Genomic DNA, 16039 nt, shown 5'->3' with positions numbered 1-16039 from the left:
GGACTGAACGATTCAGGGGTCCCCTGCAATCTGCAGTACTTATAAACCTTGCTTATTTTGCATATCTGAACTTTACAGTTTTTGTCCAGGGAAAATACTCACTAGCTGGCTTGTGTGCATCTGTCAGAAAACTGTCAATTCCTTAATGAAAAAAATAGGAAGAACAACTCCTCAAAGTAGAATTGTTTCAACTTTTATATGGAAGACTTCTCAGAACCGAACCTTAACATTTTTCCAATGAAAATTCACTGCTATTGTATAACTATTTCATATTTAAATTCCACAGTTGATTATGATGAAATATACTCAGCTGTTTTAAAACTTCTATTTTGAGTAAATTTTTAGTCTTACAATTTCTTTGCTTAATGTATCCACTTAAAGGAAAATCAAATTGTCAGTTCAATACCTGAAATTTAATAAATAATATTTGGAAAAAATATTTTCCTACTATACCTTTAAAAGCAAGCAACATTTTATCTCCAAACATTTTTAAAATGCATCAAACAGAAAATTCCTAATAAGAAGTATATTTCATAATGAGGAATGTAAAAAATATGTATATCACAAATTAATTGCTTAGTCCTCTACTTTTATATAAATTAATTGAAAATTGTGGATCAGATTTTTTTAGGAATTTTTAAATAAACAAGATGGAAATTTGGAAATTGTTCTCCTGAGGCTTCATTAAGGCTTTATTAAATGGTTGCAACAATTAGGATAGAAGAAATCAATATATTTACATTTATTCATTCAATGGTTTATCATGCTTTAGCATTTAAACACTGAAATACAATTAATGAATTATTAAATCATTTTTCTTGGTTTATTTGAAAATGTTTCATCATATTTTAACATATAATTTTCTGAAGTGGCAAAATACTCTGATGTATAGCATTAATAAGCTGTGATAGACTTTACTATAAATATTGCCTCTGTTGCCAAGTAAAGTTACATACAAAGCAGAACATTGCAAACATCCATGCACTCATTCTATTGGCAATGAAAACAGTCCTTTTGTATTATTATTTATGTATGGGGTTTTTTGAGGTTACATTTTCTATTGAAATACCTATAAAGCAACATTAAAATAGCAATGGTTCTGGAGGGTGGATTTTAAAATGCCAGCAGATTGCTAGTGCTAGTATTTTTCTAACATTCTCAGAGCTGCTGAAGAACATCCCTAAAGGTTCACTTCACTGTTATTTTGCAGGTAGAAATTCTTAGTAATTAAAAGGTAATCCAAAATGTTGACCATGTTGAAATGACGTCTAAAATGGCTCTCCATCTAGTGACTCACTCAGAATCTTTTGATACACATGGAAATCCTCTTACCAATGTCAGCTTTCATTTAATTACACTTACTAAGACAACAGTTCCTCAATAACAGAAGGATTAATCAAAAAATATGGTGAAAGTGAGCTCAGGTGCTCCACTCCTGTAGTGAGGCCTACAACCAGTTGGTGAAAGAATAACACCAGAGAGATTTGTGTGAATCATAATTCAGTATGTCAGCTTTAGGCATGTTCCACTGGTTTAAATCTCTCAGAACAGATGCATAAGTAGCAAGCTTGTTTATCTTATTAAAAATGGTGGTGGCAATTTATAAAATGGAGCTGCATGTACAAAGGAAATTTATGGTCAGATTACAGCATACTTGAAATACAGATTCCTTTACTACATTGGATTTGAATAGAAATTTCAGGAATACAGCTCTGGAATTAAATATCCAAATTCTTTTAATGTGTGCCACTAAAGGGAATTTATCATGAAAGGGAAAGTATACATCTGTGAATTTAAAAAAAAATAAGTGTAACAAAATGGTTAACCATAAGACAGCAACCAGGCTTTATTTGCTTGTTCTCACTGCATTTCATTCATACTGACTGCTGGCAGCACTCAGTGTGTGGGGTTTATATATGTATTTATAGATATATACATATTGCTGTATAGGAAGCATAGACACTTGAAAATAAGTTTGTTTTCTCAAATCATTCTGCAGAGGCCAACTTGTCCCCTTTAAAGCTCTTGAACTAGAGACATTGGAACCAGATATGTTTCCAGAGTTTTATAAAGATGCCTTATAAAAAAGAGTGTATTTTCCTAAGTGACTTCATTGAATTATAAAAGCTATTCTTTGATTCTAGCATTACACAGTGCTGCAAAACTGCGCTGGTCAGATTTGAAGCTCTGAGTCCAACACAACTCACTGTTTTAGAAGAAAGCTCTTTGGCTCACATTAGTTTTGCAGCTTGTGTTACCACAATATTATAAGAAATTGTAAAATGTAAGAAAAAGAAGAATCTTTCTGAGCCATCTTAAGAACTAGGTTATAAATGATTGAAATCGGAAGATAAATTTACTATTGAACCTCCAAACTTTTCACACATCCTCATTTTAGATACTTCTGAGTCTGAAGAACTAGACTGAAAACAGAATGACACAAAAGTCAGACTTAAGTGTCAGTCAAGGCAATGCAATTAATTTTGTATTAAGATGGAACATTAGTATATTTTGTAGTAGAAGTTATAACATTTTTATGGTATCTTGACACTTACTAAATCTATCTCAATGACTACCTCATCTTTCCTAAAGACAAATTTATGTATAAAACCAAAAAAAAATGACAAATTGAAAAATTACTAGTTCTTTTTATATTAAATTATCACCAGCAAGATTTGATACTGATGAAAAGAAAAAAAAAAATCTAGCAGTTTCTGTGAATTAGTAGAATTATATATGTCTAAAACTATGTATCTGATTCTGGCCACAGAAACTGGAGGACATCAAGAATAGCTCATATTTGACACAGAGCCTATGAAGATGAGATGAGAGTTAAACCCCGGTGATTTCAAGATGACTGAGTATGACTTGTCATTTGCAGTACCAGAGCTGCATTTTAACAGAAGGAAAAAAAAATAAACCAAAGTACAGCAGACACTTTGAGTAACCAAGATGGTGGTGAAGAACAAATGTTTTATCTCTGGTTTCTTTGTCACAGACTCCATCTACAAATACTAGCTCGTGAAATGTTAGACAAAGTGTAAGAAAAATGTTAGATAGATGGACTGAAAATGACATCTACCAGCATACAGCAAATTCTAACTAGAATACAGAAGTTCATGCTTAAAATTGCCAGGTAGCCGGGAAATGTTTGAGTGGGGGAGTAATCATGCTAAACAGAGGAAGGAGAAAGGAAGAATGATCCTCTTCAGTGCTTCTCCCTTAGATGTCAGCCTCTGTAAATTAGCATGACAGATGTATGATCTGGGAATTATTCCAGATTAATTTTTAAGAAATTAAAGCATTCAGCACTAGTTATGATAGGAATGTTTTGGGTTTACCTTTTTTTTCTTTTAGTTTGGTCTGTCATAATACCATGAATACATACAGATCCACTCTGATCCCACCCTTGACTACTTGAGAACTTGGATAATTAAACCTGATTGCCAAACACCAAAAAGCAAACCTGGCTTTTCTCATTTCTGTTCCACAAAGACCAAAATATATTCCACAAGAAAGCATTCAGATTAATATGTATAAATTAACAACGTACAGGTGCAGGTCTGCCATAAAATTTGGTAAAGAAAATGGCTAATGCAGGTGTTTGCAGTTCATGGCCAGGGCACAACTTTAGATAGTAGTTTTATTAATGCACTCTAAGAAGCTGATATCCATGCACCCAAACAATTATAATCAGAAAGAAACACACACCCACACATTAGTATGTAAACAGGAACACCACTAACAAATTTGGGTGAGCAGATCACATGGCAGCACTATTGATGCATGTATTTAAATCTTTAAACCTCTAAGGAAACCTCCTTCAAACTATTTTTATTTGTATTACAACAAATTTGGAAGTATCAAAAGTGATTGGAGCTCTGTTGCACTAGATGTTGTAAAAGATGGATGTCAAAGTCTACATAGTCAAAGAATATAAACAGTAATTATTAGCATTGTAATGTTGTCTACAGACCATGACTTTCAGGTGCTGCAGAAAGAGAGCAGACATGGCTTTAGTTCAAGAAACATTATAAACCAAGTGAAGGAATACAGTTAGCAAGCAAACACCACAAACAAGAGAAATGTTGTCTCTGTTTTCCTGATGACAAACTAAGCTATGAAAAAATTAGTACCTAAATCTATGTTGTGAGGGCTTTGAATAATTATTTCGCATAACTCCTTGTGGAATAGACTCACAAAGCTGTCTATCTGCAGATGTATTCTTGAGTAAAGTTCCCCAGCACTTAAATACAAATTGGTATGAACAATGACTGAAATCCTGCTGCTGCAAAGTGGTTAGAGCTGAAGTCTCACAAAAGTTTTCAAAGCAGGCTTTTTCCCATCTGTTTTACCTATCGGATTTAATTCACTTAATCAAATCAAGTTTGATGTGAAGGAATGGAAATAACTCACCATATATTTGGGAATCTTTTCACATGTTGTAGCTGCCTGAAAAATAGAAATCTAATCTAACCAGAAGTCTGGGCTTTCTGTGTAGTTAAGAGAGAGATACAAATATTCCAGAGGGTGAGTCATCCATCTTAAAATAGGATGATTGACATAGTAAAATTGCTTTTCCTTCTCCTTTAATTAAAGAGGGAACCCTGACCAGCTCAGAATAGATACATATACTTACACTCAGCAATGTTAGGTGGTATGAATAGGAAAACAGTTTCATTACATGGCCATAATGAAGGTAGGAGTGAAACACTATTTGCAAGGGGAGTTAATAAACTTATTTAAGGAAAGAATTCAAGCAGCAGCACAGGTTAAGATACAGAGGTATTCTCCATTCAGATGTAAGCTACCATATCTAGTTTATCTATTCAAAAGCAGATTTTAAAAGGATTTGTTAATGGAATAAGAATATGTAAAATAAATATTAGATGATTTGTTACTTTAAAAAACCAAAGACCAACATGATTTAACATATGAAAAATGAAGAACTAGACATATTCAGGCAAGACATAAATTCTACAATGAACATGACAACAAAACTGGAACAAAGAACTTCTTTATAATTTCAAATATTTAAGTAAAGATGGGATAACTTTTTGAAGAGTATGGTATAACCAAATAGGTTACTTTACTTCATAGAATCATAGAATAGTTAGGGTTGGAAAGGACCTTAAGATCATCTAGTTTCAACCCCTCTGCCATAGGCAGGGACAACTCCCACTAAAGCGTGTCACCCAAGGTTCTGTCCAACCTAGCCTTGAACACCACCAGGGATGAAGCATTCACAATCTCCCTGGGCAACCCATTCCAGTGCCTCACCACCCTCACAGTAAAGAACTTCTTCCTTATATCCAATCTAAACTTCCCCTGTTTAAGTTTGAACCCATTACCCCTTGTCCTATCACTGCAGTCCCTAATGAATAGTCCATCCCCAGCATCCCTACAACCCCCCTTCAGATACTGGAAGGCTGCTATGAGGTCTCCACGCAGCCTTCTCTTTTTCCAGGCTGAACAGCCCCAACTTTCTCAGCCTATCTTCATAGGGGAGGTGCTCCAGTCCCTGATAATCCTCCTGGCCCTCCTCTGGACTTGTTCCAACAGACAAAATTATGCAGGGGTCTAATTTTGCTTTAAAATTTCTTCCATCTTGGAGGCCTACCTAATTGCAAAATCTTAGATGGCGAATATCTTCAGATGACTCAAACTATAACATGATCAACAGAGAAATGGCCTTTGTTCCAGAGGAAGCCTAATGTACAGTAAATGCATCTGAACTATCAAGACATGAATTCTCCTAGCAGTAGATGGTTTCCTCTTAAGTCCCTTATGCTTGCTGCTTCTGGAATAATCAAATATCTACTTTTTTTTCTTATAATTTTTTTCTGGAATATAATCTTTCTAGTCGAGCTCTGATGAGGAAGTGTCAAGCTCTTCCCACAGTGCTACAGAGACTCATATAAAGAACCGATTTAAGCGCATATTTCCATTTCAAAGAAGTGTTCAAGAAATACTCTGATTTTATCTGATCTTTGCATTGAGCCTCTTCTTCTGAATTTGTCAGTGGTTATCAAGACAACTAGATTTTTCTCTTTTTTTACTTTATTTTGTCACTTTTCAAACAGTCTTTGAATTAATTTCTCTTTGAGTTGGTTTCTTCTACATGTAGTGTTTGATACTTCTCTTTAAGTTTCTATTAAACATTTGGGTTTCATACAAAATGATATATTTTTAATTGCTGTATAGGAGTTATGTTCTAGTCATCTCTCGCACTGGCCACCAGACTGCTAGAAGACAGCTGTGTTCCACAATGAATACAATAAAAAATTTTACAAGTAAAATTATTATCTCCTTCTCCTTTCACATTCCTCAATGCTTATTATATATCTACTTTTCATACTACAAATAAATTTCAAAAAGCCTATGAGAAAGGCTTGAGACATCTTAGTTTCAAACTGTGTCCTGATTATTGCTTTGTATATTAAGTCATAGATTCTAGTGCGTTGCTTTTTTTTTCTTTTTGTTTTGTTTGGGTTTTTTGGTTTGGTTTGGTGTTTTTTTTTCTTTTTTTTAACACAGCTATTGCTGTAATGGCACTGGGAAAATATGTCTGTTTATTGTAGACCAAATAGTTTCCTTAAAACATTCTAAACACATGCAAAAGTTCATGATGCATAATGATTTCAGTATTTCTTTTAGGTAGGTGTTCTGTATTTCAGAGGATCCATATGTGCTACAAACAGTGAACAATCAGGAACACTCACTGATTATGATATGATTTTTTTTGGCAGTCTCTTTCAGTTGCTCTGACAGAATTTGTGGTGATGCATTAGTCATTTGCATAGAAAAGATCTTGGTCCATGACAGTCATTTATTGGTGGTGCCATCTGCACTTTTTGTGAGTAGATTCTAAGACGAAAAAGTGCATTCGGTTCATTTTTACTTTAAAAATTTGGATGCAGTCCTAGTCCTTTTCAGCTAACAGTGAAAAAAATAAATTAAAAGCATAACTTGCTTTCTTATTATGAATTAAAGCTTAAGAATTAATTAGAAGAGCTGAAATAAAAATTCAGTTGAATCACAAAATAGCTCACAAAGACCCTGGGTTTTTCACTATATTTCAAGGCACTTAGGTTGCTGTAACATATATTTCCACATGAAATTTCAAAATGTCCATCATTCTTCCTGAAGCTATTAACATAAATTGCCTTGTGCAAAGCCCCAGTCATAACAACAGCAAAAATACAGTTCCTCCCACTGCAGTCTTATTATTTGTATGATCATTTTGTACATATTTTAGGACAAATTTAGTGTTCAATAAGACAATATTCTCCTGAGTGCGGGTGTCTGTAAGTGGAAAGAATTATACTCAGTTCAGTTACTGGTAGGACAAATTCCATAACTGAATATTCTTCTCTGTGACTGCTCTGATCCTATTAAGTGCACTCTAGAGGATGTAAATTTAAGCAGCATCATCTGTTGCTCTTGCCATGATAAGACTTATGGAGTTTGCAGATCATTGAATTAATTAGGCTCAGGCTCATGCAGTGCTTTTTAGATTAGTGAGCATGTACTGAATCCAGAACTAGAGGGAAAAAAAATAATCATACACTTTCAGACTGATTTACAGAAAAACTTACAATCCTGTTTACCTTATGAAAAACAGACCATTGGAGAGCCAATCTTAGCAGAACACCTTACCTCAGTATAAACTGCATACTGCCTATTGCCACATGCAAATTCAAGGATACCCTGACGTTCAGACATTTAAATGAAGAGCAGAACACAAAATTTTGGCTACAGTGAAAAAAGCAGAACTCTCTTTGACCTAATTAGGTTGGGATTTCTATCATGGATTTTAAGGCAAGGCAAATCTAATGTTCTGAAAATGTGAAAAAATTTAAGCACCATTTTCTATCAGTAATTAATATGCTTCATCAAGGCATATAGGTACACCTACTCAACAGGATTTTTGCTATGGTCATAGAGTGAACTAGTAACTCTTGAGAGTTAAAAAGCAAAGATTCAGGAGTATCTTCTCCATTCAGATTCATCCAGACAAGTGTATTTCTTCTGTTTCCATTAGTTTTTCTGATGCACAGTACACAGTGACTAATAAAATAATTTCTCAGCTAAGATGTAACATTCATGACTGATACTCATACCCAAACTCCAAAAGCATTATCTGTTCTTCCCATCTGACAAAGGATGCTCTTAGTAATACCATCTTCAGTTCTAAGGATGATGCTATGAATCTACTGAAAGTACAAATTTCTTGTACTGCAAAACAGGAAAACTTTGCCTGAGATATCATAGGCAAATGACAAGACATCTAAGAATTTAGATTATTATTTCAAGATATTCCGGACAAATACTTAAGAGCTTATTCTATAATTCTTTGCTATTTTATTTTTAAAAATTAATTTCAAGCTATAGAATATAAAAACTTGATGAATATTTATGAAAATTTCAATCTAAAAAATAATATTCAAGAATGTATTTTGTACTCCAGTTTAGCTATGACTTATTTTTTAATTAGCCCTTTAATATGGGGTAGAAAAGCTGAATTAGGTAGATGTCTACATCTAGTCAATAGACTAGAGAGAACTGAGAAAAAAGTTATTTACTTTTTATTTTTCTTAATTTTGTATGTATTCCAAACAAGTTTTAAAAGGCTAGACTGAACAGTATTTTGAAACAACTATTCGCTGAACAGTAAGTAACTACGGCAAAACATGTTTCCTCCACCGAAACACCTCCCAAACTACAAAAAAAATATTAAGAACCATGATAGCTACACTTCATTTCTGCCACTTACTTGGGTTCTTTTTTTAAAAAAAACAGTTAACAAGTAATTTTCATTTTTCCTTTAAAGGACTCTGTTTAATCATCCACACCATAACTATAACATGCATGTGGAAATTACAAGCTTCAGTTAGTGTTATAATTTTAATGAATACTTCTAAAGCATTCTGGGATCCTAAGAAGGAGAGCCTCATGTAAGTATAGAAAACTAGTGGATGTCTTGCTTTCTTCTGCAAATAACAATGCTTAATTGCTCTTCCAAATATGCCTCTCCAAGGGAACATAAGACATGTTTGAAGAGCACAAGGGGGATCCTCTATTGTAGAATGCTCTAACAGGCTTTAAGTAAAGGTAATAATGGCTGAATTCACTTGAGAGAGGAGAGCAAATTAATACAGAAAAAATGACAGAATACCATTCCGTCACATCCTTCCCTTTTGTCTGAGGCAGAATTACAGGAACTAACAGCAACAAGGGGTCTTAGCGACAAACTAGTATCAAAATGTTCCAATTTATTAGATTACGCATTACCCATTAGGATATCTTTAACCTGCACAAATTTTGCAGCTGCATTGAAAAGGAATCAAACTTTTAAATGAAAATTATATCATGATTCTTAAATATATCTATAATTTTATTTAATATTCAGGCGAAAGGGAAGATTATAGAATAAATTATAGCGTTATAAATTTCAACTTACTTATACAACAAGTTTTTCCAGTGGATATTATAACACTAAAATTACAGCACAGAGACATTATCAATGCATACAAACATGAGTCAAAATAGAACCATATTGGGCAGTATAAAGCTTTGGAACATTCAACTAATGATAATGAAAACTAGCTTATAAAAATTCAAACAGCATTTTGTGAAACTATTATAAAGCTAGAAGCTTGGGAATTAGACGGAGTACCCACACAGCAGGAGAGTACAAATGAACACCTACGCAGATGGCTGCTATAAGAACTGAACAACCACCATTCTATATAATAGAAAGAAGCAAAATGAAGTGCCGATTGTAAGTGGTGCTTAACTTTATTAAGCTAAGAGAACACTCTTACTGAAAGTCTGTATCTGACAAAGGGAAATTACATTGTTGTAATCATGTTCATGAGCTGTCTTGTGCAGTCAAAGGCCTGCCATTCATTTAAATTAAACTGTAGCCTTTAAAGTGTTAATTAGATGTTACAGCCAGATGCAATATTGAAGAACCTTTAATTTATAAGTTTCAACCATTTTTCTTGAAACATTCTCACATGTTTGTAACAGAACAACAGGCTTGGTTTTGTGACAATATCAAAAGACTAACTTACCATATATATTCCTTTTGTGGTCTTTGATAGCTCTTCTATACACATTAATGAGTACATACAGTAAATACCCCTTTGAAAGATATATTTCTGAAGTTATATTAGAAGACAAAACTTGGCTGTATAATATTTTTTTTAAATTATTTTTAAGACCATTTTCCTGAGGTTAGAAAAGACCTAATTGTGAAAAACTGCTTTTGTAGATTTCCTTTACCTCAGTCAGTGCTCAATATGCTTGAAGTATTCCCAATTTACGTGGACAAATTCAGTAGGACCAATTGTAGTATTATGGCACCAACTGTTTATGAAAACAAAACTATTAAGCTGACAAAAGCATGTTCAAACAGCAGTATTGATACTAGTGTGAAGTACAAATTGAACCCTTCCACCCACTCAGGAACACTAATCAGAATAAGATTTGTGATACAGAATTGTAAAGCTCAGGGAGTGATGAAGTCAATAAAAGAGGAAAAGTTTTAGCATGGAACAAGCATCTGCATTCACTGTGCTCATATTTACATCGTCAAAACGCTGGCTTGACTACAAATTCTATTGTCCACCAAACTTAATTTTAAAGGTGCTGAGCACTTGCTCTTCCTACTGATTTAAACTTGAGCATGGCTCAGCACTCCAAAAAATAAAAATTTCCCATTGCCATGACAACATTCATATAATGAAAAAAAAACAAAGATACCAACAAAACAAAAACAACCCTATGCCCAAAATTAACAAGTGGCTGTTTTTTTACAAGACTGATTTTGGAAACAGAGAACGTAAACTTCATAATCTGTTCTGTTTTGAACTCTCAGTTTTCATGTCAGTATTTATTCTCCTAAAAATTATATTACAGTAAACTTTGTATTCCTAGCCATTCCCAGCTGATCCAGGTTAGAAGGCACTATGTAATTACATAGATATTTTGGGTGAGGTAGCAATGATAAAATATGTGTAACAGGAAAGACATGGTACCCTAATGTAATTCTGTAGTTCTACTATGCCTTCTAACAATACAAATAGAAAATGGAAATGAAAAAAGAGCAAAAACAAAACCACCACACAAACACACAAACAAGCAAACAAACAAACAAACAAAAAAAAACCAACAACAAACAACCCACAAAAAATATGAAAAAAACACTGAAGTAAGCCTCCGTTTCATTGATTGTTTTTGCAGGAATAAAATTACACATCTCAACCAGACAGTAATTGAGATTGGGCTCTCCCTCTTAACACAGTCTTCATTCTTCTCCTTCAGGCAACTACTTCCTAGCAATATTATAAGGAAAGCCAGGGTAGTTCTGGACTCATTCCTGTGTCTCTTTTGTCCCTATATCCTCTCTCTGAATTACCTTATTACAACACAAAGTGAAATAAATCTCATCTGTGTCAGGAATTCATAGAGCATCTAGGTGTTTTTCCAGACTTCCATGTCCATAACAGTCATTTTATCATGGACCTTTTGCCTTGTAAGGTCTGATCCATGTGATGTGGTCTACAGTTACTCAGTAGAATTAAAATAGAGAACTAACTTTAGTTCATGCAGTTTAAGTATATGTAATTATAGCACAAATACTAGTTTACTGTCACTCCCTTTCTACACCTCATGCTGATGTTTCCATAAAAGCAGTGCAGATTTGTTAAACAAATACTGAATCTGGTCTTAAATCCATGGTCCTGTTAGTGCTTTCATTTAAATAAACTCACAAAAAGACATTGTCAATACTATAATATTTGTCAGGCACACAGAAAAAAAAAAATCAGCCATTCAGAAATGTAGTTTTCTTCCCTTTTTAGTTCCTTATTTTTAGAGATGATAAAATATTATATCTCAAAGAAAGCTGATCACTTGGGTAAGCTAGAAATTCTCTCATAAAAGCACTGCTGATACTTTTGGTAGAAATAATATGTTTTCCTTCTTTTTATTTCAGTGATTCTCATTCTTTCTTCCCCCTCAATATTTTTCTTCAGAAAAGAACTTAGAGGAACACAGAATTCAGCAACAATTTCAGTACATGTTAGTGCTTGAATACTGTCACTTCTATATAAAGCAAATATTAGCCTTTTAAAGGAGTCATATTTCAAGGATCAGGTGGGAAGCACAGAAGTGTTGGATGCACCTCACTGCACTGCTGTTCATCCTCAACACTTTGCACAATGTGAGAATGTTTAGTAATTCCAACCCAGCCTACAGATAAGAATCTCTGGTGTCACATCACAACCAACAGTGCTGGTGTAAGATTTGTAGTAAAACAATATTCCAGCTGTAGCTTTCATTTACAGAAATAAAACATCAGAATGGAAGGGAGGTGTGGGGGGTCGAAGATAAACATTTTGGTCTTTTGGCACCATTTATAGAAATTACAGGGAACCCATAAAAAGTGAATATTGAAAAATAAGGAAAAAAAAGAGCAATTAGACTGTAGACTGTTTTTAAAAATTATCCATTTAATATTTAACTTCTAAAGACATCCAATGCAAGCACATCACCAAATAACATCTTTCCTAAATAAAGTGTGCGACAACTGTGGGGCAGGCGGTCCTATTTTTCTCCTATTAGTCATCAGAAACTTCATATGCAGGAAAAGTCTCAGGGGATATTTCTCGCTGGGAAAAAGATCCTCCCTCCTCAATTTTAATCAGCCCATTCCATCTGTAATGGGTTTAGAAATTGTTAATGACATAAAGTGACAGTCGAAGGGCTTTTTGTTCTGTCAGTATAGGGTTTCTTGTGAGCTCTCTAACAAACTACTACATATAGTTCTCAAAGCTTCTGGAAAATTATCTGGATTACAACGGAATAAATTTGATATGCTAGCAATCACAATCAGGAACTAAAAAGAAAGGCTTCCTTAATGCTCAACTATAATGGTACTAAGACAAATCTAGCTGTGATACAAACCATGTAAGAGGGTTAACTAACACTTAGAATGCAGGTCTGTACTATAGAATATGTAAAATATACAAGTATCTGAATAAGGTGCTAAGAATAGGAACTTAAACAAGCCTTTCATTAATTTTATTAGATTCTGAATGCAGCTATAATTATAAAACCTAGCACTTATGCATAACGACAAAGTGGAACAGTCTTCCATTAAATTTACAATATAGATTGGGAGTCTGTGTGAGTGTGTATCTACCTACTTAGAAAGTACTTACAATATTCGAAGATAAATGTTGATCTAGACTTCAAAGAGTTTAATCAAAAGTTTCTGTTTGCTAGACAGCAATGCATAATTTGATCCTATTGTTATTCAAAACCATTTTTATTCCATTTCATTTTGAACATAGAAAATTAATCTCCCCAGATCTCACAAAATGTTGCATTGAATTCAATTATTTCATATGGCAGACTGAGAGTTTAGTTTAAACTAGCAAAAGTTTAAACCATTTCAATTTTAAACATAGTACAAAACTAAAACTCTACTAGAAGGCCATGATACTTAAGAGCACTTTTAGTGGTATATAAACCATGTAGATCAGGTTCTGGTATCTTCCAATAAAAAAAAATTCCCTCTTCTTTAGCTGGTTAGAAGTAATGAAATTTTTACATGAGGGAACTCACAATCTAGCCAGCTGTTCATGCCTTAATAATGAATGCATATTTGTGAATGTGAATCATGTTGGAGTAGGTTAATAATGCATACAGAAATGGAAATTTGCCAGGGATTTTTTTGAGGCAAATTTTACTCTTCTACAGCTAAACATTCTCCCTCCTATTGTTTTTTCATTTTTTAGCAAACTCATGTCTCCAGTGTGTCAGAGAAATTGACATTTTAAAGACTGATCTACATGTTAGGTTGCAATGAAGAGCATTTCTCTGGAGAAATGCTCCATCCTTCTCATCTGTTGATAGCCAACATTTTGTAAAAAAAATAGCTGTAAGTGATCTCTGAGAATCTATATACTTCTGTATTTGCTTCCCAATTTTCTCCTAATGGAAATATCCTGTCATATTGCAATGTAAAATAGGAAATGTTAAAATATTTATTCCTGAAAAATCGCATGCAACATGAGTGTGCAGCTGCATGAGCTGACAGAATGTACTGTTGCCACATGGCCTTTGGCACTGTGACGCTGACATCTGAAATTCAAACAGGGAACTTTTTCCAGGCACAGCATACTCCTCACCTCGTAGTTAAACATCATCATCTTCAGGTAGTGATATCCCGATAATTTTGAATTGTGTCACATAGATGCTGTCTTCAGTAAAAATAGTGTTTTAAATACTCAGTAGATGCTAAACATCATAATTAATATCTTGGAAGATATCACTATATTGCTTTTAAACTGTATATTCAACTACGAAATATCAGCCTTATCTAGAGTGTTACAATAATAACCTATGAATGATAGGATTATCATCAAACTTTTCTGTCTGTTTACTCCCAAGCTTTTGCAACTTATGTCCAGGCTCAAGTTGTGATAAGTGTTCTTCAGCTACTCCTCAATATCCTGGGTTTGCATAGGTCCTTCAATTATCATTATAAATCAGCTAGAAAAGGTATTTTCTCAGCTGAAGTCAGAAGCCACCTCTCACTACAAAAGAATATGCATTAGTACTTTTGTTGTTGGTGGTGGTAAGGATTATGAGCAAATTTAGGATCAGTTGTTGTGTCAGCCTCCTCTTGCAAAGCCCAGTTTCTCTTTATTCTCCCTATTCTTTCTTCTCTTCATGGCTTTGTCACTTGGGGTTGTTTAGTCTGGAAAAGAGACGGCTTGGGGAGAACCTTACCAAGTGATCATCCCCCTGTACTTGGCACTGGTGAGGCCACACCTCAAACACCGTGTTCAGTTCTGGGCCCCTCACTACAAGAAAGACATTGAGGTGATGCAGCGGGTCCAGGATAGAGCAACAAAGCTGGTGAAGGGTCTGGAGCACGAGTCTTATGAGGAGCAGCTGAGGGACATGCAGGGGTTTAGTCTGGAGAAGAGAAGGCTTGAGGGGGACCTTATCACTCTATAACTACCTGAAAGGAGGTTGCAGTGAGGTGGAGTTGGTCTCTTCTCCTAAGTAACAAGCAATAGGACAGGAGGTAATGGACTCAAGCTGTGCCAGGGGAGGTTTAGATTGGATATTAAGAAAAATTTCTTCACCGAGAGGTGGAAGATGCTTCCCAGGCAGTGGTGGAATCACCACCTCTGGAAACGTTCAAAAACCATGTAGATGAGGCCCTCAGTCATAGGGTTTAGTTGTAGTCTTGGCAGTCCTAGGGTAATGGTAGGGCTTGATAATCTTAAAGATGTTTTCCAGCCTAGTTGGTTCTATGATTCTATACAGTTCTTAAGTGTAACTGTGATTTCCACCAAATTCTTGAGACTCAAACTTTGGCTTCCACCCACAAGATTTCAGCTTTCTTACTGTGTACTAAACCCTTGGCACGTGTCTGAAACTCCCTATAAATTATGTATACCTGAATAAATCATACTGCTTTTCTTCTCAGTGACATCTTTGATCTATTTTTTATCCCCCTCTATTATTAACATTTCTGCCAAGTAAATTCCTGTTGGAAGGTGAAAACATTACCACTGAATTTGCTCACCCAGGTGACCTTCCTGGCCAAACTCTCAAACCTTTACCTTCACTTTTAATTTCTTAGTATAACGGAAGTTGTGTGTTCTTTTCTCATTTCTAATCATTCCTTCAGAAACATTCTTTGATGCCTCCTCCCATTCCAGTCTCCCTCTTTCAATATATTTCTTCTACTACTCTGCTCTCAATCAGCAATTTTTCACGCTTTGCACCTCACTCCTTATGTCAGGATCTCACAGTCCTAGCTGTTGACTAAACACCTACCCACATACAGCATTGTGACCTACCTTTTTAAACTCTCATGAATGTGTAGCTGGCACTTTAAATTAGCGTGATCAAAACAGATATTTTGATTTTCACATTAAGCCTTCCTGCTTACTAAATTCTCTATCATCACCCAGACCATCCTTTAACTTGATGGTAAGCATCCTCA

This window comes from Pezoporus wallicus, unplaced genomic scaffold, assembly GCF_028554395.1.
Source record: "Pezoporus wallicus isolate ANWC-B61680 ecotype Strahan unplaced genomic scaffold, APGP_CSIRO_Pwel_v1 contig_7840, whole genome shotgun sequence".
Lineage (NCBI taxonomy): Eukaryota > Metazoa > Chordata > Aves > Psittaciformes > Psittacidae > Pezoporus > Pezoporus wallicus.
This window is presented reverse-complemented; position numbering follows the sequence as displayed.